A 27,416-nucleotide genomic window follows, 5' to 3' on the forward strand; every position below is an offset into this window, starting at 1 on the left:
ATATAAGGATATTAAAATACTAATGTTGATATTAATATCGAACGTGATTATAATATTACCTTAGTTACTATATTTTATTTTATCATTTAATTTAACATATTAGTATTTTTTTTAAATACGTAATATATTATATAATAAGATATATAGGTTATTTAATAATCACATAATATTAATTACATATAGAAATTATATACATAGATTCATTAAATTATATTCTTTTATATTTCTAGATTTATATCTATATATATTTATTTACAACAATTGTTCGTGAATCGTTAGGCATGGTCAAAGTGTAACTAATCATCCGAATATAGATTTCAGACTTTCTAGACTCAACATTAAGGTTTTTGCTTATCGTGTCGGAAATATGTAAAGATTAAGGTTTAAATTTGGTCGGAAATTTCCGGGTCGTTACACATTCGGTCTTCCATACTTAAAGGTTCCAGATTCTCCATAATTGAATTTGTTGAATCGGTATCACTAGATGATTCTGATTTAATGGTTCGTTCCTCAACAATCTCTGTTTGAATGATTGGTGGCTCCGGAGGAAAGTTTAGTGGTTCAGGATCTACGAACCGTTCCTGAATATTCTCTGGATTCTCAATTGTGAGGTTGGGTTCAAAAAATGGATTATCGGAAATTTGAACTGAAGTACTTGGTTGACTGGATGACGATTCTAAAGAAAAATCAACGGCGGTTATATTTGCTAAATGTCTTGATCTAGTTACAGGTGGTGAACGTACAAAAGGTGATGAACGTCTTGCTCGGTGCATTCACAGAATATCCTATTAGTTTTTAAAAGGAAAGAAAAATTATAATAAGTTATCCAATCAATAGACTTTTTTGATTTTGCCCACGTTTCGAATAGCCAAAAGATGCAGCAGAGGGGCAGGATTCGTTTGGTCTCAATATAATTGAGGACTGTTTGGCTCCAATAACCCGGTCCACATATAAATCCAACTATTACTACGAACCAGAAAATTTTGATGTCTATTAATTTAACCACTTAAAATAAATTTTCGTAATTTTAAGAAATTTAGATAAGAAGTAGAAAAAATTCTATGTCCTAAAAACTAGAATGGCGAGAAATAAGAGAGAAAAAGAGTTCGTCGAAAAAGGTCGAAAAAGAAAAATGGTTGAAAAATAAAAGGTGACGGAAAAATAAAAGAAACTTATAAAAACTTAAAAATACTTGACTAACCTAACCTTATTACTACAACTAACTTAAAATTATAATCGCAAATTGAAATTACTAATTGGAATGATAATTGATACATAGTAAAAGGTCTAAAAATATTAAAGCTTACAGGAAAAACTAAATCCCAAATGGAAATAACTTAAAAAAAAAAACTAAAACTTAAAAGGCGTCGCAAAATTCTAAAGCACCTAATACTTAATCTAAGGAATAAGCACTTAAGAGAGTTTACGGCAAAGCCTAAAAATCTAGGAGTAAAAATAACTATAGCAAAAACTAAGTTTAAAATTAAATATGAGCTAAAAATACAAAAGTTACGCTAAAACGATTAAAAAGGAACAAAATATAAAAGTTATAAAAAGTTATAAAAATATTAGATTTTATAAAAATATTATTTCTATATTTTTTTTATATTATAGTATTAAGTAAATAAATAATAAAACTAAACAAAAGTAAAAATAACTAAATAAATTAAAAACTTAATTATAATAATAATAATAGTTTTAGGGTTTAGAATAATAATAATTAAATAAACTCCGTAATTAATGCGTTATTAGGGTTTATATGTGGCCTGACCTGGGTCATCATGCGAGTCGCATGATTTTAGGGAGGGGGTCATGCGAGTCGCATGACCTTCCTTGCAGGTTCAAATCAGGGGGGTCAATGACAGGTTCAATCGTAATTTTTATTTAATATTTATTTTCTTTTTCTGTTTTATAATTAAATAAAATATATAAATAATAAAAACTTTTAAAATTTTAAAACTAAAAAGAAAATACTTTATAATTTTATAAATAAACTTAAAAATAGATTTTAAAATATTATATTTTTTTTTTTTACTTTTTTAATTTTTTAAACAAAAATATAAATTTTACAAAAACAAATTATAACTTAAAATTTAAAAATATGGCGTTTCGCTTCGGCGCTCCCCGGCAGCGGCGCCAAAAATACTTGATGTCATGCGAGGTGTATATAAAATAGTTATTAATTTTAGCAGGAAATACTATTAAATACGATACAATTTTACACAAGATATTTATTTATTTATAGAATGGATATACTTAAACCTTGCTACAACACTTATAGGCAGTGTACCTAATCGTACAGTAGTGTAGTTTTGAGTAAGTCCGGTTCGTTCCACAGGGAAATCTTTAAACAAAGCTCAACGCTATATTAGTTTATTTTTATAAAAATACAAACATATATATAAGTAATATTATTATTATAAAGGGGGGTTTTTACCGTTTAATGACCGGTTTGTCGATTTTAAGACTTTAGTCGCAGTTAAAACCTAATGTAAAATATAAAATAAATACAAGACTTAAATTAAAGCGTAAAGTAAATAACGATAATAAATTTGCGAATAATAAAAGTGCGATAAAATAAACTTACGATAATTAAAAAGTACGATAATTAAAAGTGCGATTAAATAACAATAAATAAAAGTGCGATAATTAGAAGTGCAATTAAATATAAAATAAAGGAAATTAAATATGAAATAAAAGAATTATGCTTATTTAAACTTCCGTAATCATGATGTTTGACGTGTTGATTTTAGTTTTATGCCCATGGGTTAATTGTCCTTTGTCCTGGATTATTTAATATGTCCGTCTGGTTTTTGTCCATAACAGTCCATCAGTCATAAATATAAAGTGCAAGTGTCCTCATCAAATTATTCTTATACCCGAAGTTAAATATTCCAACTAATTGGGGATTCGAATTGTAACAAGGTTTTAATACTTTGTTTAATGAATACACCAGGTTATCGACTGCGTGTAAACCAAGGTTTTACTACTTTGTTAACAATTACACCAATTACCCTTGAATGTAATTTCACCCCTGTTTTAATTATTCTAGTGGCTATTAATCCATTCCCGTGTCCGGTTAAATGAACGATTATTCGTACATATAAATACCCCGCCCATCGTGTCCGATTGAGTGTATATGGTAATTTATAGGGACGCCCAATTGTAAATCTTTATATTAACATTAACAAACTTTCATTTAGTTAAACAAATATAAAGCCCATTAATAGCCCATAGTCTAATTTCCACAAGTGTCGTTCTTTTATCCAAACCCCAATTATGGTACAAAGCCCAATTACCCAATTTTAGTAATTAGCCCAACATCATGATTACTTCGGCTCAAATAAGCATAATAATAACTTAGCTACGAGACATTAATTTAAAAAGGTTGAACATAACTTACAATGATTAAAAATACCATAGCGTTACACGGACAGAATTTCGACTTACACCCTTACAACATTCGCTAACATACCCTTATTATTAGAATTATAATTAAAATTAAAATTAAAATATAAATTATATATATATATATATATCGTATAGATAGAGAGATGGATTTTTTGGTGTTTTTGTTGGTGTTTAAAACTCGGCAGAAAACTGGCTTTATATAGGACCTGACCAGCATTTTCACTCCATGCGACTCGCATGGATTTTGTGCCTCTGGCCATGCGAGTCGCATGGCCACCCTGGATCCAGCCAAATTGGTTTGTTTTCTTCTTGCCGACGTAATATAATAATAATATATAATATAATATATAATTATATATAATTATATATATATTATATTATATTCTTGTGCATAGTAGACTAGATATTTTTGGTCCGTTGCGTCGGGCGTTTCTTCTTGGCTCAGGTCCCGGTTCCGGATTTTCGGACGTCTTCGCGTATTATTTTATATCGTGTACTTTGCGTCTTGTAACTTGTACTCTTGTCATTTTGAGACGTTCCTCATCAATATTTTGAACCTTTTTAGTTGTATCTTGTACTTTTTAGCTCTTTGGACCTTTTTGTCTTCAATTTGTCGAATCTGCCTTTTGTCTTCACTTTTTAATATTTAAACGAATATTGCTTGTAAATCGAACAATACCAACTAAAATCTTGTCTTTCTTGGGGAATAATGCTATAAAATATATGTTCCTTTTTAGCCTTATCACCGGTCTTTAAACGGTAAAAACCCCCTTTTATAATAATAATACTACTTATATATATTTTTGTATTTTTGCAATTATAAGTTAAAAATATAGCGTTAAGCTTTTTTAAAAGATCCCTGTGGAACGAACCGGACTTACTAAAAACTACACTACTGTACGATTAGGTACACTGCCAATAAGTGTTGTAGCAAGGTTTAGGTATATCCACTCTATAAATAAATAAATCACTTGTGTAAAATTGTATCGTATTTAATAGTATTTCCTTGTAAAAATTAATAGTATTTTATACACCACCTCGCACACTGTCGGGGAAAGTTAAACGCTGAAAGCGCAACGCTAAATATAAAAAAAAAGATTTTTAGTTTACTTTTGTAAAAATACGTTTTAAATTTTATTAAAAATTCAAAAATATAAAAAGAAAAACAAAAATTATATAGTTTTAATAGTTTGTTAAATATATATACAATTATAAAGTTTTTTTTAAAAATTAAGTTTTTATTTAAATTATATATATATTTTATATAAATATTTTAAAACAGAAAAACAAATTAAATATAAAATTACGAGGCCCGGTACTGTAGCAGCCCAACTCTGGCCCGAAACCCTAGCTCATGCGACCGCATGAGCCCGAAGGCAAAAATTCATACGATCGCATGAAGTGAACTGACACACCACAGTTGACATGGTACTGCATTAATTACGGAGTAATAATAATTATTATTATTATTAAACCCTAATTAGGGTATTATTATTATATTATTTAGTTTTAATTTTATTATTTTGTATTATTTAGTATTAATTAGTTTTAATAAATATATAAAATTAATACTTTTATAAAATAAATAATATAAAAATAATATTTTTATAAAAATTGTACTTTTTACAACATTAAGTTTATTTTTATATTTTGTATCTTTTTATTTGTTTTAGCGTAATATTTGTATTTTTCGCTCGTATTTAGTTTTAAGTTGTAGTTTTTGCCATAGTTATTTTTATTTCTAGATTTTTAGGCTTTGCCGTAAAATCCCTTAAGTGCTTTTTCTTTAGATTAAGATTTAAGTGCTTTAGAATTTTGAGACGCCGTTTTTATATTTTAGTACCTTTTTAAGTTATTGCATTTTGGATATAGTATTCCTTTTAAGCTTTAATATTTTTAGACGCAACTTTTAATTATTAGTTTTTAGTTTTTTTTTAAGTTCCGACGCGCTACTTTCTTATTTTTATTTTTCGACGCCTATTATTTTTTGACCTTTTATTTTTCGACGTTTTTTCGACGCGCTCTTTTTCTTTCTTATTTTTCGCCGCTCTAGTTTTTAGGACATAGAATTTTCTATTTCTTCTCTAAAATTTCTTTAAATTTCAACGAAATTTTTTTTTAAGTGGTCAAATTGATAGACATCCAAATTTTCTGCTACGTAGTAATAGTTGGATTTGTTAGTGGCTGAGTTGTGAGCTTCTGATTTAAAGGGTTCTGACTCCCTGCTGCATCTATTGGCTATTCGAAACGTGGGCAAAAGCAGAAAAGTGTATTAATTTGATAACTTATATAATTTTTATTTTTTTTATAACTAATAGGATATTCAGTGAATGCACCGAGCAAAACGTTCACCACCTTTTGTACGTTCACCACCTGTAACTCGATCAAGACATCTAGCAAATATTGTCGCCGTTGATTTTTCTTTAGAATCGTCATCCAGTCAACCAAGTACTCCAATTCAAATTTCCGATAATCCATTTTTTGAACCCTACCTCACAATTGAGAATCCGGAGGATATTCAGGGACAATTCAGAGATCCTGAACCATTAATCTTTCCTTCGGAACCACCAATCATTAAAACGGAAATTGTAGAGGAAACAACCATTAAATCAGAATCCTTTAGTGATTCAGATTCAACAAATTCAATTATGGAGAATCTGGAACCTCTAAGTATGGAAGACCGAATGCGAGCTAAACGCACTGGCCAAGGTCACGCAATTACTCAACCAGACATTAATGCGCCAGATTATGAAATTAAAGGACAAATCCTACACATGGTAACTAATCAATGCCAATTTAGTGGTGCGCCGAAGGAAGATCCAAATGAACATCTTCGAACCTTTAATAGGATCTGCACTCTATTTAAAATCCGAGAAGTGGAGGATGAACAGATATATCTCATGTTATTTCCCTGGACTTTAAAGGGAGAAGCCAAAGATTGGTTAGAATCGTTGCCTGAAGGGGCGATTGATACATGGGATGTTTTAGTTGAAAATTTTCTAAAACAATTCTTTCTGGCATCTAAAGCCGTGAGACTTCAAGGAGAAATTGTTACATTCACACAAAAGCTAAATGAAACTTTATATGAAGCGTGGTCAAGATTTGGAAAGTTGTTAAGAGGATGTCCGCAACATGGTTTAGACACTTATCAAATAGTACAAATATTCTACCAAGGATGCGACATCACTATAAGAAAAGACATAGATATAGCAGCTGGTGGTTCCATTATGAAGAAAACCGAAACTGACGCTTACAAAATTATTGATAACACTGCTTCCCACTCACATGAGTGGCACCAAGAAAAAGATATCGTTAGATCATCTAAAGCAGCTAGAGCTGATTCTAGCCATGACTTAGATTCCATTTCCGCAAAGATAGATGCTGTTGAGAGACGAATGGAAAAGATGACTAAAGATATACACTCAATACGAATTAGTTGTGAGCAGTGCGGAGGACCACATTTGACAAAAGATTGTCTTAGTATTGAACTAACAATGGAACAAAGAGAGAATGTTTCATACATAAACCAAAGGCCTGGAAATAATTATGAAAATAATTATCAACCTCCAAGACCAATTTACAATCAAAACCAGAATTATAACCGAAATGTCTCATACAACAACCAACAAGGTCCAAGTAATCAACAAGTATCCAATAATACTTACAATCAGCAAAGACCTATTTTTCAAAATAAACCACCACAAACCGATGATAAAAAGCTAAATTTAGAAGATATGATGTCAAAGCTAGTTGAATCTCAAACTCAGTTTTTCACATCTCAGAAACAAACCAATGAACAAAATGCTCAAGCATTTAGAAATCAACAAGCTTCTATTCAAAATCTGAAACAAGAAGTAAGTAACCTAGCAAGGTTGATAGGTGAAAGAAAACCGGGAAGCCTACCTAGTGATACAAATGCTAACCCCCGGAATGAAACAGCTAAAGCCATTACCACAAGAAGTGGTATTACACTTAAACCACCTGAAATGCCTGTAATCTCTGATGAAGCTATTCCTACTCCACAAGAACCACAATCTGAGCAAGATAAGGAAAAAGAACCGGTAGTTGAAAAGGTTAATGAAGATAACACAGTTAAGGCTAAACCTTATGTTAAACCATACCAACCACCACTTCCTTACCCGAGTAAAATGAGAAAAGAGAGACTTGAAGCCGAGCAATCCAAATTTTTGGATATGTTTAAACAAATAAATGTCAATCTTCCTTTCATTGATGTGATTTCAGGAATGCCTAGATATGCCAAATTCTTGAAAGATCTAATCACAAATAGAAAGAAAATGGAAGAACTCTCGGCTGTTACTATGAATGCTAATTGTTCTGCAGTGCTGTTGAATAAGATACCAGAAAAATTATCTGATCCAGGAAGTTTCACAATTCCATGTTTTCTGGGTAGTCTTAGTTCAATAGAAGCATTGGCAGACTTAGGTGCTAGTATAAATCTAATGCCGTATTCACTATACGCTAAACTAGACATTGGAGAATTGAAACCAACACGAATAAGTATACAACTAGCCGACCGATCAGTAAAATATCCTAGAGGGATAATGGAGAACATGCTAGTTAAATTGGTACTTTAGTATTTCTAGTAGATTTTGTTATTCTGGATATGGAAGAAGATTCTCGAGTTCCTCTCATATTAGGAAGACCATTCTTAAACACGGCTAAAGCAATAATAGACGTGTTTGGAAAGAAACTGACCCTAAGTATAGAGGACGAGAGTGTTACGTTTTCTGTTGATAGAGCCATGCAACAATCGCAATCTGTAGATGATACATGTTATTATATTCAAACTGTAGAATCACATGCAGAATTGTTAGAAGAATTTCCAGAATTACAAGGAACAGGAGAATGTTCTTTAGGAGAAGGAACTGAACCAATTGATGAAACTGAAATGTTAGCTACACTTATGGCTAATGGATATGAACCAACAACAGAAGAAATTCAAATGCTAAAAGAATAAGACAGATATCGATATAAATCATCGATAGAAGAACCACCGACATTAGAGTTAAAGCCACTTCCAAACCATTTGGAATATGCTTATTTACATGGTGAATCTGAATTACCTATAATAATATCGTCTTCTCTTACTAAAAATGAAAAATCTCAACTCATTTCTGTGCTAAAAGCTCATAAATCAGCTATTGCATGGAAAATTCATGATATTAAAGGAATAAGTCCTTCGTATTGCACACATAAAATCCTTATGGAAGAAGGTCATAAAACGTATGTGCAACGCCAACGAAGACTAAATCCGAATATGCAAGATGTTGTTAAGAAAGAAATTATTAAACTGCTAGATGCAGGTTTAATTTATCCAATTTCTGATAGTCCATGGGTAAGCCCAGTTCAATGCGTACCTAAGAAAGGTGGCATGACTATCATCACAAATGAAAAAAATGAGCTTATTCCGACTAGGACTATAACAGGATGGCGTGTTTGTATTGATTATAGAAAATTAAATGACGCTACCAGAAAAGATCACTTTCCCTTACCTTTCATTGATCAAATGTTGGAAAGATTAGCCGGAAACAGTTACTATTGTTTTCTTGATGGTTTTTCCAGATATTTTCAAATTCCAATAGCACCCGAGGACCAAGAAAAAACCACGTTCACGTGCCCTTATGGTACTTTTGCTTATAAACGCATGCCATTTGGACTTTGCAACGCCCCTGCAACCTTTCAAAGGTGCATGATGGCGATTTTTCACGACATGATAGAAGAATGCATGGAAGTTTTCATGGATGACTTTTCAGTCTTCGGTGATACATTTGAATCATGTCTAGTAAATCTTGAACGGATGCTTATTAGATGCGAACAATCAAATCTAGTACTTAATTGGGAGAAATGTCATTTTATGGTTAAAGAAGGCATCGTTCTTGGACATAAAATTTCAAAGGAAGGAATTGAAGTGGATAGAGCTAAAGTAGATGTAATTGCTAAACTTCCATATCCCACCAATGTTAGAGGAGTTAGGAGTTTCCTAGGGCATGCCGGTTTTTACCGACGTTTCATAAAAGATTTTTCTAAAATTGCCACTCCTATAAATAATATGCTCCATTCATCTTTTCAGATGAATGCATCAAATCTTTTAATATTCTTAAAGAAAAACACACTAATGCGCCGATCATGATAACTCCAAATTGGAATCTACCGTTTGAACTAATGTGCGATGCAAGTGATTTTGCAATGGGAGCCGTTTTAGGACAAAGGATTGAAAAACGATTTCAACCTATTTATTATGCTAGTAAGACGTTACAAGGAGCACAAACGAATTACACAACTACTGAAAAAGAACTCCTTGCTATTGTCTTTGCTTTTGACAAATTTCGTTCATATCTCGTTCTAGCTAAAACGGTGGTCTATACCGACCATTCTGCTCTTAGATACCTATTTTCGAAACAAGATGCCAAACCAAGATTAATCCGTTGGATCTTACTCTTACAAGAGTTCGATATTGAAATCTGAGATAAAAAGGGAGCATAAAATCTCGCAGCTGATCATCTTTCTCATTTTGAAAATCCCGAATTAGAAGTTCTAAATAAATCGGCCATACAAGACAACTTTCCTGATGAATATCTATTGAAGATAGATTATAATGAAATTCCATGGTTTGTAGACTATGCAAACTACTTAGTATGTGGATTCCTTGAAAAAGGGTTGTCGTACCAAAAACGAAAGAAATTCTTTAGTGATATAAAACACTATTTCTGGGAAGATCCACATTTGTTTAAAAATTGTCCCAATGGAATAATACGCCGATGTTTATTCAGAGATGAAGCTAGTCAAATCTTAAACCATTGTCACACAGGACCAACAGGAGGGCATTATGGGCCTCAACTTACAGCAAGAAAAGTTTACGATGCTGGATTCTATTGGCCTACAATTTTCAAAGACGCACACCTTCTTTGCAAATCCTGTGATGCTTGTCAAAGGGCCGGAAAAATAAGTCAACGTGATGAAATGCCACAAAATGTCATTCAAGTATGTGAAGTATTTGACATTTGGGGTATTGACTTTATGGGTCCATTTTCAAAATCTCATAATAATCTCTACATTCTCGTTGCCATTGATTATGTATCTAAATGGGCGGAAGCACAAGCTCTCCCAACTAACGATGCACGAGTTGTAGTCAACTTTTTAAAACGTCTTTTTGCAAGGTTCGGAACACCGAAAGCTTTAATAAGTGATCGGGGTACTCATTTTTGTAACAATCAACTTGAGAAAGTTCTCAAAAGATATGGAATAACTCATAAAATCTCCACTGCTTATCATCCACAAACAAGTGGACAAGTTTAAAATACCAACCGAGCTTTAAAAAGTATTCTAGAGAAAACCGTAGGATCAAATCCTAAGGAATGGTCCATGAAATTGGAGGATACACTATGGGCTTTTAGAACAGCCTTCAAAACTCCAATTGGAACCACACCTTTCAAACTAGTTTACGGAAAAGCATGTCGTCTTCCAGTAGAAATTGAACACAAAGCATTTTGGGCTTTGAAGACATGTAATCTTGATTTATATGAAGCTGGACGTTTATGATTAAGTCAACTAAATGAATTAGAAGAATTAAGACATGAAGCATACGAAAATTCGTTAATCTCTAAAGAAAGAACGAAGAAATGGCATGATAAAAGAATCAGAAGTTCAAAAGAATTTAAGGAAGGAGACCGAGTTCTTCTTTTCAATTCACGATTCAAGCTATTTCCTGGCAAATTGAAATCAAGATGGTCTGGACCATTCATAGTCAAAAGAGTTTTCCCATATAGAACAATAGAGTTAATAAATTCAAATGGGATTGAATTTAAAGTTAATGGTCACAGAGTTAAACATTACGTACATGATCCGATGGAAGTTGACAACGAAGTTAATCACAATTTCAACACCACAGCTAACTAAGTGTGGGGAGGTTCAAATCTTTTTAGGGTAATATGTATTTCTGTTAGAGTTAGATTTTCTATTTTCGTGTAGTTCTCGAGAATGGAATCCGAATGGTCTTTCCCTAGCAGACCCTAAAGAACTAGTCTTCTCCCCCCATTCTGAATTTTATTTTTTTAGGTTTTACAAGATGAAGACTTCCTGTGAACTAAACCATGGTCTAATGCTACACGCTTTAATCACTAAACGGAATAATGACACCCTTCCAAGTGAATTGGTATCATTAATCAGAGGAAAATTGGACGGAGTAAGAAAAGAATCCAGGAACGAAAATAATAAGTTACATTTTGGTAAAGGAAAATCAAAATCCGCAGCGAAAAGAAGAGCACGACACCTTGAAAGATGTCACAAATGTGGAAAATGGTCACACGAAGGTAAATGTTCAAATAATCAAACATATTCCAATACCGAGTTCGTTACTTTATGTAGAGAAGGACCGTTCATATGTTTCGAAGAAAAATCGTTGAATGCTCGAGGTTACGCCTATGTAGCTATGGAAAACCAATTAGTCCGACTATCTTATGAGTGGGCTAAAGCAGGTCACTGAAAATTCTATTTCACAGGTAGGTATGTACAGTTTTTATTTTTATTTTTATTATTTTTAACCTTTTGATAATAAATGCTAAATCGTTCGCTATAAAGTATTAAATTGGTATTCAATAAAATTAGGTTTTGCGACCGAAATTATTGATATCATACAAAAATTTATTACATCACTGCGAAATTTACCGTTTATTCTTAAGATATAAATATCTTTAATCAATCAACCCAAAATATTTTAAAAATTCTTCATGAGTTAAACTAGGTTATGGAACCGAAATTACTTTACCGAAAAGGGGGCGTATATTTTTGATAATATTTGATTGATTAAAGTGGGATAAAAGACCAAAAAGATTTTTAATTTTAATTTTTACCATATTTTTAAAATTAATATTTATAAATTAAATTAATATTGTGAACTTTTTAAAATCAATATATTTAAGTTTGTAAATATAAAAAAAAATTATATTTTTAATATAAGTTTGTATGTTTAAAAACAAAATTTTTAATATAAAGTTTGTATTATTAATATGAATTTTTAATTTTATGCATTTTAAATTTAAGTTTGGTGTGAATTTAAAAACAAAAATTTACTTTATTTCGTTAAGTTAAAGACTAGGTCATTGAACCGAAATTGCTCTACCCAAGGGAGGGACGAGAACTTTTATTATCATTATTTTTAGCCTTATTGAATTAAAGTATGCCAAAAACATTAAAAAAACCAAAAATCTTTGCTTTTAAAACAAACACCAATATGTTTGTAAACTTTGGTAAAATTTAATCATTTTTCTACGCTAATCACCCTCAATAATTTAAATTGTTACTAATTTCTTGCAAATGAGGGCATTGCAAGATCTTAAGTGTGGGAAGGGGTTAAATTCTTTCGGATTTTTAATTTTAAATTTAAACAGTTGGTTACTATTAAAAATACTAGTAATGCAGTAGTTGTATTAGAATCTAGTGCTCTCTGATAATAATGAACAGCCCTAGTCTTATATACTGACTACCCAATTCTAGTAAAATTTTCAAAATTTTCAATTAAATGAATTCAAAATCATGTTTATACATATTTATGAACGATAAAACTAGGTGTTAACACCGAAATTATTGTTACCTCGGAAAGGACATAAATTGAGAAACAACCCAAAATGTTAGAATTCATTTAAAATGGAATAGAGGACAATAAAAAGGAAAATAAAAGCCAAGTGTAGGAAAAATTTACCAAGTTATTTTGAACATATATCACATATTTTTGTACAAATAACTGAAGATACTTTTGTTTTGGACAATTTTATCAGTTTTACCCTATTTACTATAATATATTTGGAAGAAAGATGGATCTACACGATGAATCAATTCCATCATTAAAAGGAAGTAAAGTCTTCCGAAAAAGAAACGCGCTTCTTGATTTAGGTCAGGAAGTTGTCGTCCAGACCAGCTGTAGGTTGACGAAAAATCTAGAAAAGTCATCTCTAAAATCAGCAGGAAATTCACGGACCTCAGCATCAAACAGGGTCGCCAAGTGGTCAGACTTATCCTAACCATGAGAGGATCTGTCTCATAAAATGGGGAGGACGCCGTGCAAATTAGCTTGATAAGACTAATGAATCAGATCCCCAGAAAAGGATAATCTCCTTAAAGATTAAAAATCAGCTTTAAAGCCTGATATTACTCAATCCTAGAGATTGACCTTAAAGATTGAGAGTTACAAACTCATGGAATTCGATGATATCTAAACTCGAGCTTGAACGAGAAAATATTTTGATCAAAATTACAAACCGATTTATTTTCTGAAAACCCATTTTCAATGCGTTCATTACCATTGAACGTAAAATCCTAGGAATTCACCTGGAATACATTAGGTCACCTGAACCAAATCGGGTGTCAACCGTAAGAACGGTGGTTGCATAGCATGGTCAAAGACAGGACCTTGTGCCAGACCAAAAAATTATAAGGGTGAGCTTTACTATTGCTCCTACCAAGGATAGTAATTGCATCCGACACGTTATAGACCATAATTAAAAGCATGTCAGGGGACATTGCCTTAACAGCTGCTTGTTCAACGCTTTTCTTTACAACCGGACGGTAGTTTATCGAAAGGTTTATACGGAGCAAGTATACTGGACGTGTTGCTTTCCTAATACAAGGTTAGCAAGTGGGTGACACAAAACAATAACTTTTGAGCTAAAATTTTCAAATATGAAACCCACAAAACCCACAAAAACATTTTGCAAACACCGGTAAAGGGTTATTCCGGAAAACTTATCTAGGGTAAAATCTAACTTGAATTTTCAAAAGATCAAATGTTTTCATAAAGATCCAATTTCCTTGAAGGATCTAAATTTTCATAGTCATGTGGGACTGTAAACCACACCGTTACTATCATTGTTTATACCGCCATATAAAAATCACTGATGTACAAAGTGTGAAGAATAAAGAAGTGATTTTAGTATTTTTATTTCAAAACTATATTGCTTGAGGACAAGCAACGCTCAAGTGTGGGAATATTTAATAATGCTAAAAACGAACATCTATTTCATAGCATTATCCCTCAATAAAGACAAGCTTTTAGTTGCAATTGTTCTATTTACAAGTAATATTCGTTTAAATAATAAAAGGTGAAGACAAAAGACAGATTCGACGAATTGAAGACGCAAACGACCAAAAAGCTCAAAAGTACAAAGTATAATCAAAGTGGTTCAAATTATTGATGAGAAACGTCTCAAAATTACAAGAGTACAAGACGCGAAACGCAAAATACAAGATATTAAATTGTACGCAAGGACGTTCGAAAACCGGAACCGGGACCAGAGTCAACTCTCAACGCTCGACGCAACGGACTAAAAATTACAAATCAGCTATGCACATAAATATAATATAATATTTAAATAATTCTTATAATTATTTATATATTATATTTATTTATTAAAACGTCGACAAGCTTGTGAACAAAAAAATGTGAGCTGGTACCTACCTCCATGCGATCGCATGGCCTGGAGGCACAAAAGCCATGCGATCGCATGGCACACTTTTTCAGCTCAGGTCCTATAAATTTCGCAGTTTGGTGATGATTTTAACCAACCATCTATCTATCTCTCACTCGTACACACACACACACACACACACACACACACACACACATATATATATATATATATATATATATATATATATATATATATATATATATATATATATATATATATATATTATATTTTAATTTTAATTTAATTTTAAATTCTAATGATAAGGGTATGTTAGCGAATGTTGTAAGGGTGTAAGTCGAAATTCTGTCCGTGTAACGCTACGCTATTTTTAATCACTGTAAGTTATGGTTAATGTTATTTTTAAATTAATGTCTCGTAGCTAATTTATTATTAGGCTTATTTAATGCTAAAGTAATTGTGGTGTTGGGCTAAATATTAAAATTGGGTAATTGGGCTTTGGACCATAATTGGGGTTTGGACAAAAGAACGACACTTGTAGAAATTAGACTATGGGCTATTAATGGGTTTTATATTAACTAAGTGATACCTCGTTGATTTAATATATAGACTTATAATTTGACGTATTTATATATAACCACATACGCTTGACTGGGTACGGTGGGCGGGATATCTATAAATACCAATAATTATTCATTTTACCAGACACGGAACTGGAATAATAGTTAATAGACTTGTTGAAACAGGGGTGGATTACATTCAAGGGTAATTGGTGTAATTGTTAACAAAGTAGTAAAACCTTGGTCTACACGCAGTCGATAACCTGGTGTATTCATTAAACAAAGTATTAAGAACTTGTTACAATTCGAATCCCCAATTAGTTGGAATATTTGACTTCGGGAATAAGAATAATTTGACGAAGACTTTCGCACTTTATGATTATGACTGATGGACTATTATGGACAAATTCGTATGGACATATCGAATAATCCAGGACAAAGGACAATTAACCCATGGTAATAAAACTAAAATCAACACGTCAAACATCATGATTACGGAAGTTTAAATAAGCATAATTTATATATTTCATATTTAATTGCACTTTTAATTATCGCACTTTTATTTATTGTCATTTTATTTAATTGCATTTTTTGTCGTACTCTTTAATTATCGCAATTTTATTTTATCGCATTTTCATTATCGTTATTTACTTTACGCTTTAAATTAAGTCTTTTATATATTTAATATTTTACATTAGGTTTTAACTGCGACTAAAGTTTTAAAATCGACAAACCGGTCTTTAAACGGTAAAAATCCCCTTTTATAATAATAATAATACTACTACTTATATATATTTTTGTATTTTTGCAATTATAAGTTAAAAATATAGCGTTAAGCTTGTTTAAAAGATCCCTGTGGAACGAACCGGACTTACTAAAAACTACACTACTGTACGATTAGGTACACTGCCTATAAGTGTTGTAGCAAGGTTTAGGTATATCCACTCTATAAATAAATAAATCACTTGTGTAAAATTGTATCGTATTTAATAGTATTTCCTTGTAAAAATTAATAGTATTTTATACACCACCTCGCACACATCAAAGACTCTGTAATCAGCAAAGTTACCAAAGATTGCGAGCAACTGATATGAAACATATCCATTTAGGAATGTTTATGATACGGCTTCATGCACTACATAGAAGAGGAGCTGGCACAACTGCTCTAGTTATCCTTAGAGACACCAGATGGGGAGATGATCGACAAATCATTGGAACTATGGAAGTTGATTTATCAGCAGGAACCCAACTCGTTTATATGGTTCCAGACATGGTACTTAGCATAGATGACTTCCATAATCACATCCAAGTTGCTATTTAAACACATGGATATGAAGTATGGCAAGGAGGAGAAAGTAATCTTCTCATCACAGTTGGTCTTGTAGGAAGAATTTCAAACACTAGTTACACTGGTTTCCAATACAGTGTAGAAAATGTGGTAGATCATTTGGCGACAAATGGAATAACAGCAATTCCAGGTGAAAGTCGAAGTATAGAAGATCTGGAAGGAAGAAGCTGGAATTTAAAACCAGCATCCCTTACCACCATTCGAGTTCCTGCAAGGGGAGAAGTAAGCCAAAGACTGGATAAATCAACTAGTCTAAGGTTTAGATCTTACAAGAATAATCCACAACCACCAAGATCCTCTGTTGGTAGTCATGATAGAGAAACCTATAAACATATAAGTGAAGATGAAGAATAATTCATAGGTATGATGACACAACAAGAAGAAGACCACCAACAAGAAGAAACGCACATCCCATGTGATGTATGTTTCTGTGAAGAATGCCTTGCTGAAGCACATAAGGTAGCTGAAGAACCCCTAAACAAAACAAAGAAAGGCAATAAACCCAAGAAAAAGCAAAGAGGAAAATCAGAAAACTGGTCAACAATTGACGCTGAAATTAATGCATGCATCAATTCTTTGGAAAAATTAAAGATTTACTACCTTGATAAAAAGGAAATAACCCTGAGAACTGATTGTCAAGCAATAATTAGTTTTTATAAAAAAAAAACTAATAGTAACAAAGCATCCAGGGTTAGATGGTTAAAATTTGCAGATATCATTATAGGAACAGGAGTCAAAATCAATATTGAACATATTGATGGTAAACAGAATGTTCTTGCAGATTCCTTATCAAGACTTGTGAATCTTTGTTTCACAGAATGTACAGGTCAAACAAAAGATGTCCTGATGAAGAGTCTAGCAGTGACAGAGGAGCTATTAGGAGAAGTTGTTCAGTCAAGGAAAAGGAAGAATGGTTACGAGCAAATAATCCAGATTTCAAGCCATTGCTAAGAATATATAATCAACCATTCGCCTTTCAAGAACCAGGAGCCCTCTACGGATACTACCAAATCCAAGCAAATACAACTCCCATACTAGTTGGAGAAGCAACAATATTCTCTGGAGTGTCAAGACAAATTGAACATGATGCAGCAACAAAAGCAGTTGCAGCTATGCGAAACCTCCAAACAATTCTGGACTTCAAAGCCCAAGTCTGTCTCTCAAAAGCAACAAGAGATAACTACTACGGAGACCATTGGCCCAGTGTTAAAAGACAGAATAAGCAGGCCCGAAAAATGCTTGGTGAACTTGAGGCCCTATGCAACGAATTAGGCGGATACCCAATCTAAATACAAACGAATGTTCAGGGCCCAAGCTAAGCTTCCAGAAGCTAACGCGAGGGATGATGAATTTGCTAGACGACAACAACTTCATAATATATCTATGAAATCTAATCAAGCATTATGGCTAGTGGACGAAAATTGGGGACCACCATTAACGCATCATTAGCGGTATTGTAGATTATAAAAATCATCAGAGTGACAAGGAAGCGTGGTGGGAACCACTTTTCCTTTTTATATTGGGCTTGTTGCTCTTTGATCCTCCATTCTGCTGATTCTTTTGCCTGATCTTTAATAACTTGCTTCCATTCTTCATCCTTTTGGATTAGCATTTTCCAAAGGGGATCTGCCTGAATTTCCTTTTGGCTGGCTTCAGGTTCTTTGTTTTTCTTTACGAAAACCTTTTTCTTTAAGTAATGAGGTGAACATATCGAACATGATGTCAGTTTACATTTAGTGCAATGTAATCTAGACATTTATGTTGTGGCAATTCCACAGAAGTCGCAGAAGATAAAATTTGTGATTTCATTTTCTTGCCATGTATGAACACATTGCTTGCTTTCTTTAGGTAGTTCCACATGAGGCCTCCAAGATCCTGCCTCTTGAACTCTTTTGTGAATATCTTCCATGTTTTCAGGATGGAACATGAAACAATATTCCTCGTCTTGTCTTGCAGTAAATGCATTTTCTTCGAGTGGTGAATCTTCAATCATTGCTCCAATATTCATCATAGTTGCACCACCTTCTCCTTCAGAGATACTATAAATAGTATCATGATCACTAATGTCTGCTAAAACGATATCCCAATCTTCTTTGAGATCTAGGTTATCAACAACAGCTCTTCTGGCCATATTTCCTGTTTTGCTTCGACAATCTCGAGCAAAATGACCTTCTCTTCCACAAACGTAGCATTTACATTTGTTGATTCTTCCACGATCATCTTTGTATTTTCTTTTAAATACATTGATATGAGTTTTATCATGAGGCTTTCCTTTGTATGTTTAGATTTACGAATTCCATACTTCTTTCTGGGCCTGTCATAATAACCAGGAATAGGTATGGCAGATCAAAGAGATAAATCTCTAAGTTCTTTTTGCAAGGCTGCCTCTGTGCACATTTCAGTGATATAAGTATGCGTGAACTTAATTGCTGGTAAAACTCCAAAAGTTAGTCCTGGATACTTATTCCTGAAAGCTTCTTCAATTCTTTTTGATAAAACTGGTGGAAGTTTTGTGAAGAATTTATCAGTTATGGCTGGAAAGAAAAGTCTTCCTGACTTACTGGCAAGGATTCTGAATTCATCTAAGAATTTCCGGAGATCCTTCGTATTTTCACATGTTAATCTTTCCAGGTTTCTGTATGACCTATCTTGCTCTTCTGTGGATCCTCTGTAAGGATCTTCCATGATGATTATTTGACGTACTTGTGAGGTGATGTTTTGAAGGTCATTCGCCATTGCTTCAAGTGCCAAATATGCTTCTGGGTATGTTGTCCGCCATTGTTGCCACATAATCTTTTCATTTTCTCCTAGGAGATTTTCAACGAAATTCATCTTAGCTTTATTATCGAACCATGTTGAACTATTTAATTGATTAATAATTATTGATTCCCATCTTGCTATTACATCTGGCCATAAGCCCGGATCTGATGGTAATACCAACATGGCTCCTGTATCAACTAAAGCTGGTGGCAGTGTCCGTTGAGAGTTATAATACCTCTCGTAATTTCCTCTGAAATTTCCTTTTTTTGTAAGAAAATTGATTATCTGAGTTGTGTATATTTTGGCTAACTCCTCTCGCCGGAGGGTAGACTGGTGGCCCCATAGTTGTATCTTGAGGAGGATTGTATACACTGGATTCAGAAGTTGAAGGGAAAGCATAATTATCTTTTCCCACCTTTTGAATGAATTCCTTCGATTCTCGAACCTGAACTTATTTGCACATTTCTTGGTGGTGTCTGAGTTAATTGGCTATCTAGTACTACAAAATATATTATAATTGAAGTCATTTTATTTCTAGAGGTGAATAAGAGGTAAAAAAGTTGTTTGACACAGAAAGTATAGAATTAATATTAGGTTTTATGGACCAAACAACGCAGATGTACTAGCAAGATTACTCACCCACACAAACAATAAACGAAAGAATGAACGCGAAAAGTAAATCGACGCAAGATATTAACGTGGTTATATGTAATCGATGTGATTATTTTAATCCATGGTCAAACTGTAGAGATTTTATTAACAAATTCGTGCATAGAACGTACGAGTGCATGATCAAATACCCCGTGAGGCCTCACGAAATGAGTGTATCAAATTATTATTAATATTAATTTTAATTGTTAACGACAAAAAGCTAAATTTAAACTATATTAGTTATACCTCGTCATCTATGTATAATTTTCAACACTTTTCTTTGTAAAATGCATTTTCTCTTACCTTCATACTCCTTGTGATCTTTTTAAGCTATTCTACTATATTTACAAAGAAATACGGAGTAAAATGCTACTTCGTAGTTAATACGGAGTAACAGAGTACGAAATAAATGAAACTTAAACGACACAAGTCACAAAGATTTCAATTATATAACTAGTATATACATTTTGGTTCATGGGATTTGATGGATTTGTATTTTAAATCCTTCAAAATACCATATTTGGTTGGAGTTTTTTAAATACCATAAGAATTTAAAATCCCATGAATAAATGATTTTAAAATCCTCTCTATCCTTGAGGGATTTGAAATCCCAGTACACATGAAAGTCATGTGGCCCATGTTGATTACCCTTCACCCCTACACATCTCTCTCTTCTTCTCCATACACCAACACCACCTAGCACATTTTATTTTAAAAAAAATCAGAACTTGTAATTACCCATTTGAAATTGAAAAAAAAAAAAAGCTGGTAGAACAACCCATTCGTAATTACCCAAATCAAGTATTAGCGTAGGATCATCCAAATGATGATGTTATCTCGTTGAATTATTCGCCGGAGTTGCTTGCGTCAACTGACAACGGCCCCGTCAACGATAACGGTGGTAAACGAGCTAAAACCTCTTCTAATTTCTCAACTAGCTCTAGTCTCAACTAGCTCCAGTTTCTCAATTTGCTTGCGATTTATTGTTTTGATTAGAAATTTTGAGCATGTATTTATTAATTAATCTGATAAAAGGTATGCATCACATACGGTGTTGCACCACCACCAAACAACTATTACGGAAGCCCATTTGCTGCCCATTCGTATCTGTTATTAAGCCTTTTTATTTTCTAGTTGAAGAATTTCTAATTTTGTCATTTATTTGTAGAATAATGTGATGATATGATATGAATAACTGAATATTCATTCAAGTCTTGTTAAGTGCCAAATTACTAATTAGAGCTTCATTTGTTTGTTAAGTCTTGTTAAGTGTCAAGTCTTGTTAAGTGCAGTTTTTGAATCATTTGCAATCAGTCTTGCAGTTCTTTGAAATTCTTACAAACAAAACTCGAACCAAACAGACCATAGGATTTAAAATCCCAAAGAATTTCAAATCCTGGGATTTCAAATCCTCCAATCAAACGCCACCTAAATGTATTTTTGCAAGCATGAATTGTTCCAGGGCCTGGTCCCTGATGGATTTGGTCCAGCTCGCTTTTTATGTTAGGTGTAGGAATCAGTTAAAGGTCCAAAGTAATACTTTGCCCAGATGACAGGCCCAATTCTAAGTACATTGATCAGTGAGCCCGATGAAAATGCAATGTGGAGTATTTGAAGCATTTCTAATAGTATTTAACAAATTCCGGATCGACCCGCGCGATGCTGCGAAGCCTTTCGGATTGCATACTTATATTTAACGGAGTGTTATGTATTTACCGAAGCAAAAACGCGTTGATACGGGTCTGTTATATATGAAAGGTAGCCCGAAATATTTAACGTTTATTAAAAAGTACGTTTTGCGTATACCAAGTTGCATTTGACTCGTAAAATTATTTCTAATTTAATGGTGGTGGCGGAAACATTTAACGCGCATCGAGTAGGAACATACGTCCCCGTAAGAATTTGGGTGGGGTTAACGCAATCCACAGAAATTCCACGAATCCCTTGGTGGATAAGTCCGACGACTCAAGAGTTAGTTTATGTTTTTTCAATTAATTGATATTTTTACATTTTGTACCTCTGAAAAATTGAAAAATTGAAAAATTAGATAAGATTGGGGTAAAATATAATTTGGGGGGAGGGATGTCGTTTTGTTATGTGGGAACGATCAGATCTTGCGAACCTAATAGTATGCTGTATTTATAATAATTATATTATATTTATTTGAATAATAAAAAGAAAATATAAACCTTTTGAAAGTCAACTACGTAGTATATGTCTATATATATTAGCTGTAGAAATAGTACCCCGATTACCTCATACTTACGTCATAATTTCTTATATATATATATATATATATATATATATATATATATATATATATATATATATATATATATATATATACTAAATTTATGAGCCCGTGTGTTGCACGGGAACTCATCCGCAAACATTATTGATTTTTAAACTTATATATAAAATAACGGTATTATAGGAAAAGTATATAGTATAAGTAAATTGGGTTGAATGAACCATAATAACATGAACAAATACATTTTCCAAGCAACTGCAACTATAAGTTTGTTTCAACTTGTACATGAAACAGTATCTGGACAAAAAAAAAATATCCAGTCAACCTCATTCAATTGAAACCTTAATTAAAAGTAGCTGCTTTTTAAGTAAATACATGGTACCCAAGTTTTTAAATTTAATTAGAATAATTTAGAATAATACTGCGTAAACCGTAGTATGGAACTACTGCATTAATAAAAATAATGATAAAATAAATGATACCTTCATCTTGATTTCCTTACTATACATGTGATTGAACTGCGTCTCTATTCTGCTTCATTGTCTATGGCCCATTTTAACACCCGTCAACCACTAACCATCACAACTATCAGGATCCTAAGTCTGCAACATTTTGATACACACCTAGATTTACATTGAGATCAATCTTACTACCATTACCTTCAGAGACACAATGTTGTTGAATCCTTCATTATGGTTTTCCATCAAAGGACGAAGCTGAAATAAAACGTATAACATGTTATTTAGTAGTAATAAAAATGAAAGCAAACTGAAATTGTGGTATTGCATTATTACATCATAGTATCAACAATTAATTTCTCACCAAGATATTACTCACCCATCTGACTATAGGGTATATAATTGAGACTGAAATATAATATAAAAAAAAAGATGATGATCCATTTTAAAATTCTTGGGTGAGATTTGACCCGTTTGAATCATTAGATACAACATTTGGCCATTTTAGAGGTAAGTGGCACTAAATTATCACAACTGCAAAATCAATACTAAAGGATAATCAATATTACTAATATAACAAACAATTAACAAAAGCTACTGTTATTAAGAAATAGTAAAAGTCCAGGCTTACGAATCACTAATCCGGCAATTGTTTTGGTATAAGAGCTTACATGAGAGCATCTTTGCACAACCTAAAAATAAGCAAATAGCGTTTCACGGCTTCCACGTTGTACATCCTGATAATCTATACCAAATTAGTAATTTATGTTTTAGATAAGTACAATATTCACCTTTTTCGATGTGATAAATGATATGATCTACATGGCAAACCTGCACTATGTTAGGAGGTGGAATTCAATGAAGCAATCACACTGTGTTGACCTTTTGTGGACATAACTTCAGCAATTGACAAGACACACTTAAAACATGAAACCACAAACCATTAAAAATAGGTTCAAGGATTATGAACCAACATTTGTGTAGAATGCGGAGATCATTGGCTATAATCTTGGTTGGTTTCTTGTAGTTCGCAACCTAACGAACATACCTCAAGATTGAGAGTGAATGGGTTAAAAGTGGCATTTACACCCATAAAAGCTACAATCCATTATTCTAATAGGCCATTGCATAAGTTGCTAGTCATAGAGATATTGTCACTCCCCTTCAAATAGCCACCTCATTTTTTTATTTTGACATTCGAATAATAGTCAAATAAGTTTATCAAATACACTTTAGAACCTACGATTTTTCAGATAATGAAAAAGTTATGCACGCCAACAAAATATGCAACTTGCAAAGACTTTAGCAACACACAATTGTCTAATTATGCTCATAAATATATGTTGTGGGTAAGGTCTTCACAAAAAAACACAACTTCGATTATAACTGATCAAAGACCCAGTTTTGTAGCCAAGTTGTCTAACTGTTTACATCCTCATTTTTTTTTTTTTTTTAAAACTTGGACAAAATTTTGAAAGTGATGCTAAAATTAAAACATTATACCAATAAAGAGTTTGCTAGATGGGACACAAAAATTGTGTTTTGCAACTCAAAAAGTGCCTTATGAAACTCAATCAATTGAATCCAGAAGTTATAAACAATGGAAACTACAATATAATTAGGTCAGAATTAAGTCAAATGGAATGGTAGGAAAACTCATAATTTTATATATTTGTTACCTGCAAGCTTTAATCTTTCAGATTATGATTTAGCATATTTATAATGTAGAACCTTTTAAAGGTAGTATAATGTTTAGCAAATCAAGCATCGGTCTTCCAGTTTAACATAGTGAGATAGCAACCTACTGCATTGTAACATAACATATAATTTTAGAATTCCTTCTCAATGTCAGCTTATCATAAACCGGCAAGATCATGCAAACCAACTTGGAGCCACTTCTTTGCAAGCTGGATATGCCGATAAAATAAAACACGAAAACAGTAATCTACATGGACAATTCTACTTAATTAAATTCCTTCTACGTACTTAAGAATACGTCTATGGCAATGTTCACTAAGATGAGAAGAAATAAACTTACCACATGCATAAACATCGAGGAAATTGACCACCAATGAGAAAAATTTATCTTTCCTCTCAATGCGCCTTCATAAGCATATTTGACTTCCTACTAATCTGCCAATCTACAAAGAGAAAATAATATCTTCCAAAAAGAGATGTGGCCATGTATTAAGCATATTGACCTTATAAAAACAGTCCGAAGTCAAAACTTTGACGAAAACCAACAGATAAGTACCTTACTCTTGTCAAAATTGAAGTCAATGAGAAAGCCGATATAGCTTCATTGATGGATGCCTCCGTCTCCTATTCCAAATGAAAAAAAAAAAAGACTTCAATGATCTATTACAGTTAACATAATTATAGATACAATTATATGCCTTCAATTATACTTAACTAAACAGATTTAAATAGCAAGCTTTTAAAAAGTTAACCGCAAGACGTACTAATATATGCATTCTCCATTATAAATAATCAATAGCAACATTAAGATTTAATCACAAGTCATTTGTATGCATTCTGCATACCAAAACTCTGACAAACATTGTACAGAACTAAAAACTTATGTGAATTACATGCAATCATCAATTATTTATCTTTTAACTATAAAATTCAATGCAAATTTCATCAATTAAACTATAATGGGACAAGGAGCAAAAATTACACATGAAAATACCAAAAACAAAATAAATAAATCATTGATAATGATTTAAGAAGATAAACACCCATCTGTTGTTTAGAATAGCATGAATCAATTTTTGTTAACAAAACCGTAGTGAAAGGAACAAACAAAACCAAACATTAAACATGAATCAACTTTTACACCAAACAACAATTTTCGCATACCTGATTTAAGATTTGGTGGGCATGATGACTTGATTCGATATGAAGACTTTATTTTATATCGAGTCGGAAGAAAAAATCCACGGGAGAAGGAAAACAACGAATGGTATGAGAGAAACCGAGTAATTGTTTTTTAAACCGTATAATTGTGACAATTGGAACCTTAAAAAAAATACTGCAGACTCCTTTTTTTGATTAATCGCGTTAACCCTAAAAACACAGATGAAATCAATGATTGTTTGAGGTATTTGGTTTATCCGCAATAATCAATTGAGTTTTAGGATGGGTTTGATTATTTTCCGATTGAATCAATTGAGTTTTAGGGTTTGTATGGGATAGGATGCAGAATCGTCGAAGGAGAAGATAGGCGATGCAAATCTGGGCGGAATATTATTTTGGGAACGAACGTACGGCCGGGGTTTGTGTTTGTGACAGCGGAATTTTGACGGATGAAGATGACGATGATAATCGCTACAAAAGAAATAGAAATCACAGCCATATAAGAGTTTGGATTAAGGATTACGGCTTGTTGATTGAAAATTTGTTCATCGTCGATTTCGATTTCGTAGTGGTTATTTTGGGAGAAGATCAGAGAGGTCTGGTGTTAATATTTTTGGGAAACCCTAAAAGAAGAACGCAGCCAATCAACCCCTAATTATGCACAGTTATCCCGTCCGTCCATGTAAATGGCCACGCCTGATATTTTTTGATTAATTATCTTTAATTAGGTTTAATTAGCAATATTGTATGTCAGCAAACATGATTAGGGGGTCATTAGAGAGTGACAGATAGGATTAAACTTCATGATTTATAGTTTATAATATATATATATATATATATATATATATATATATATATATATATATATATATATATATATATAGTGGTAGGATCAAGAAGAAAGTAATCATTCGGGGGGAAGCAAAAACCTTTTTTTTCGTTTTTTGAAAAAACTTTGTTCACGAACATTATAGATGAGATGAAAATATGAACATTTAGTAGAGACACTTTGTGATAAATGTTTTTATTTTGGCGGTAAAACGCTCGAAGAAGTAATATATAACAATTATCGTGTTTTTCGAGCGTATTTTGAGGTTTTAGTTATTTGGGTTTAGATATTATGGTTTAGATATTAGGGTTTATAGGGTTTAGATATTAGGGTATAGAAATTTAGGGTTTAGGGTTTAGATTTAGGGTTTAGATTTAGGATTTAGATTGAGTTTTTAACACGAACGGTTTAGAGTTTAGGGTTTAGGGTTTAGGGTTTAGGCTTTAGGCTTTAGGGTTTGGTGTTTTGGGTTTATGGAATAAACCCAAAACACCAAACCCTAAACCCTAAACCATAAACTCTAAATCGGGCTAAATTTTACTTCACAAAACTTGAAAAAAAAAACGTTCATATTCTTCACGAACAATATTATCTTGAATATTATTTTTGTCGATCGTTTTCCCGCCTAAATAATAACATTCATCACGAAGTGTCTCTTCTAAATGTTCATATTTTCGTGTGATCTTGATGCCGGAAAAAAAAAATTCAAAAAAAAACGAAAAAAAAAAAAAATTTTGCTTCCCCCCGATTGGTTACTTCCCCATTGATCCTGCCCCTATATATATATATATATATAGTGGTAGGATCAAGAGGGAAGTAACCAATCGGGGGAAGCGGGGGGAATCAAA

At 32.5% G+C, this 27,416-nt stretch overlaps 1 long non-coding RNA gene across 3 annotated transcripts; it reads right to left on the reverse strand.

Annotated features, from left to right (window-relative positions):
- Nucleotides 1-22,584: 22,584 nt before the first annotated feature.
- On the reverse strand, nt 22,585-26,349 carry LOC139845595 (uncharacterized). Of its 3 annotated transcripts, none has more exons than XR_011758391.1 (3): nt 25,743-26,349; nt 22,905-25,202; nt 22,585-22,719 (listed from the first exon to the last, which is right to left on the reverse strand). It is a non-coding gene; the product is annotated as an uncharacterized lncRNA (long non-coding RNA). The 3 variants fall into 3 exon arrangements; XR_011758390.1 differs by lacking the exon at nt 22,585-22,719 and having other exon boundaries at nt 22,746-25,021; nt 25,135-25,202; XR_011758392.1 differs by lacking the exon at nt 22,585-22,719 and having other exon boundaries at nt 22,746-23,799; nt 24,919-25,202.
- Nucleotides 26,350-27,416: the final 1,067 nt, after the last annotated feature.

The sequence above is a fragment of the Rutidosis leptorrhynchoides genome, chromosome 4, assembly GCF_046630445.1.
Source record: "Rutidosis leptorrhynchoides isolate AG116_Rl617_1_P2 chromosome 4, CSIRO_AGI_Rlap_v1, whole genome shotgun sequence".
Classification (NCBI taxonomy): Eukaryota; Viridiplantae; Streptophyta; class Magnoliopsida; order Asterales; family Asteraceae; genus Rutidosis; species Rutidosis leptorrhynchoides.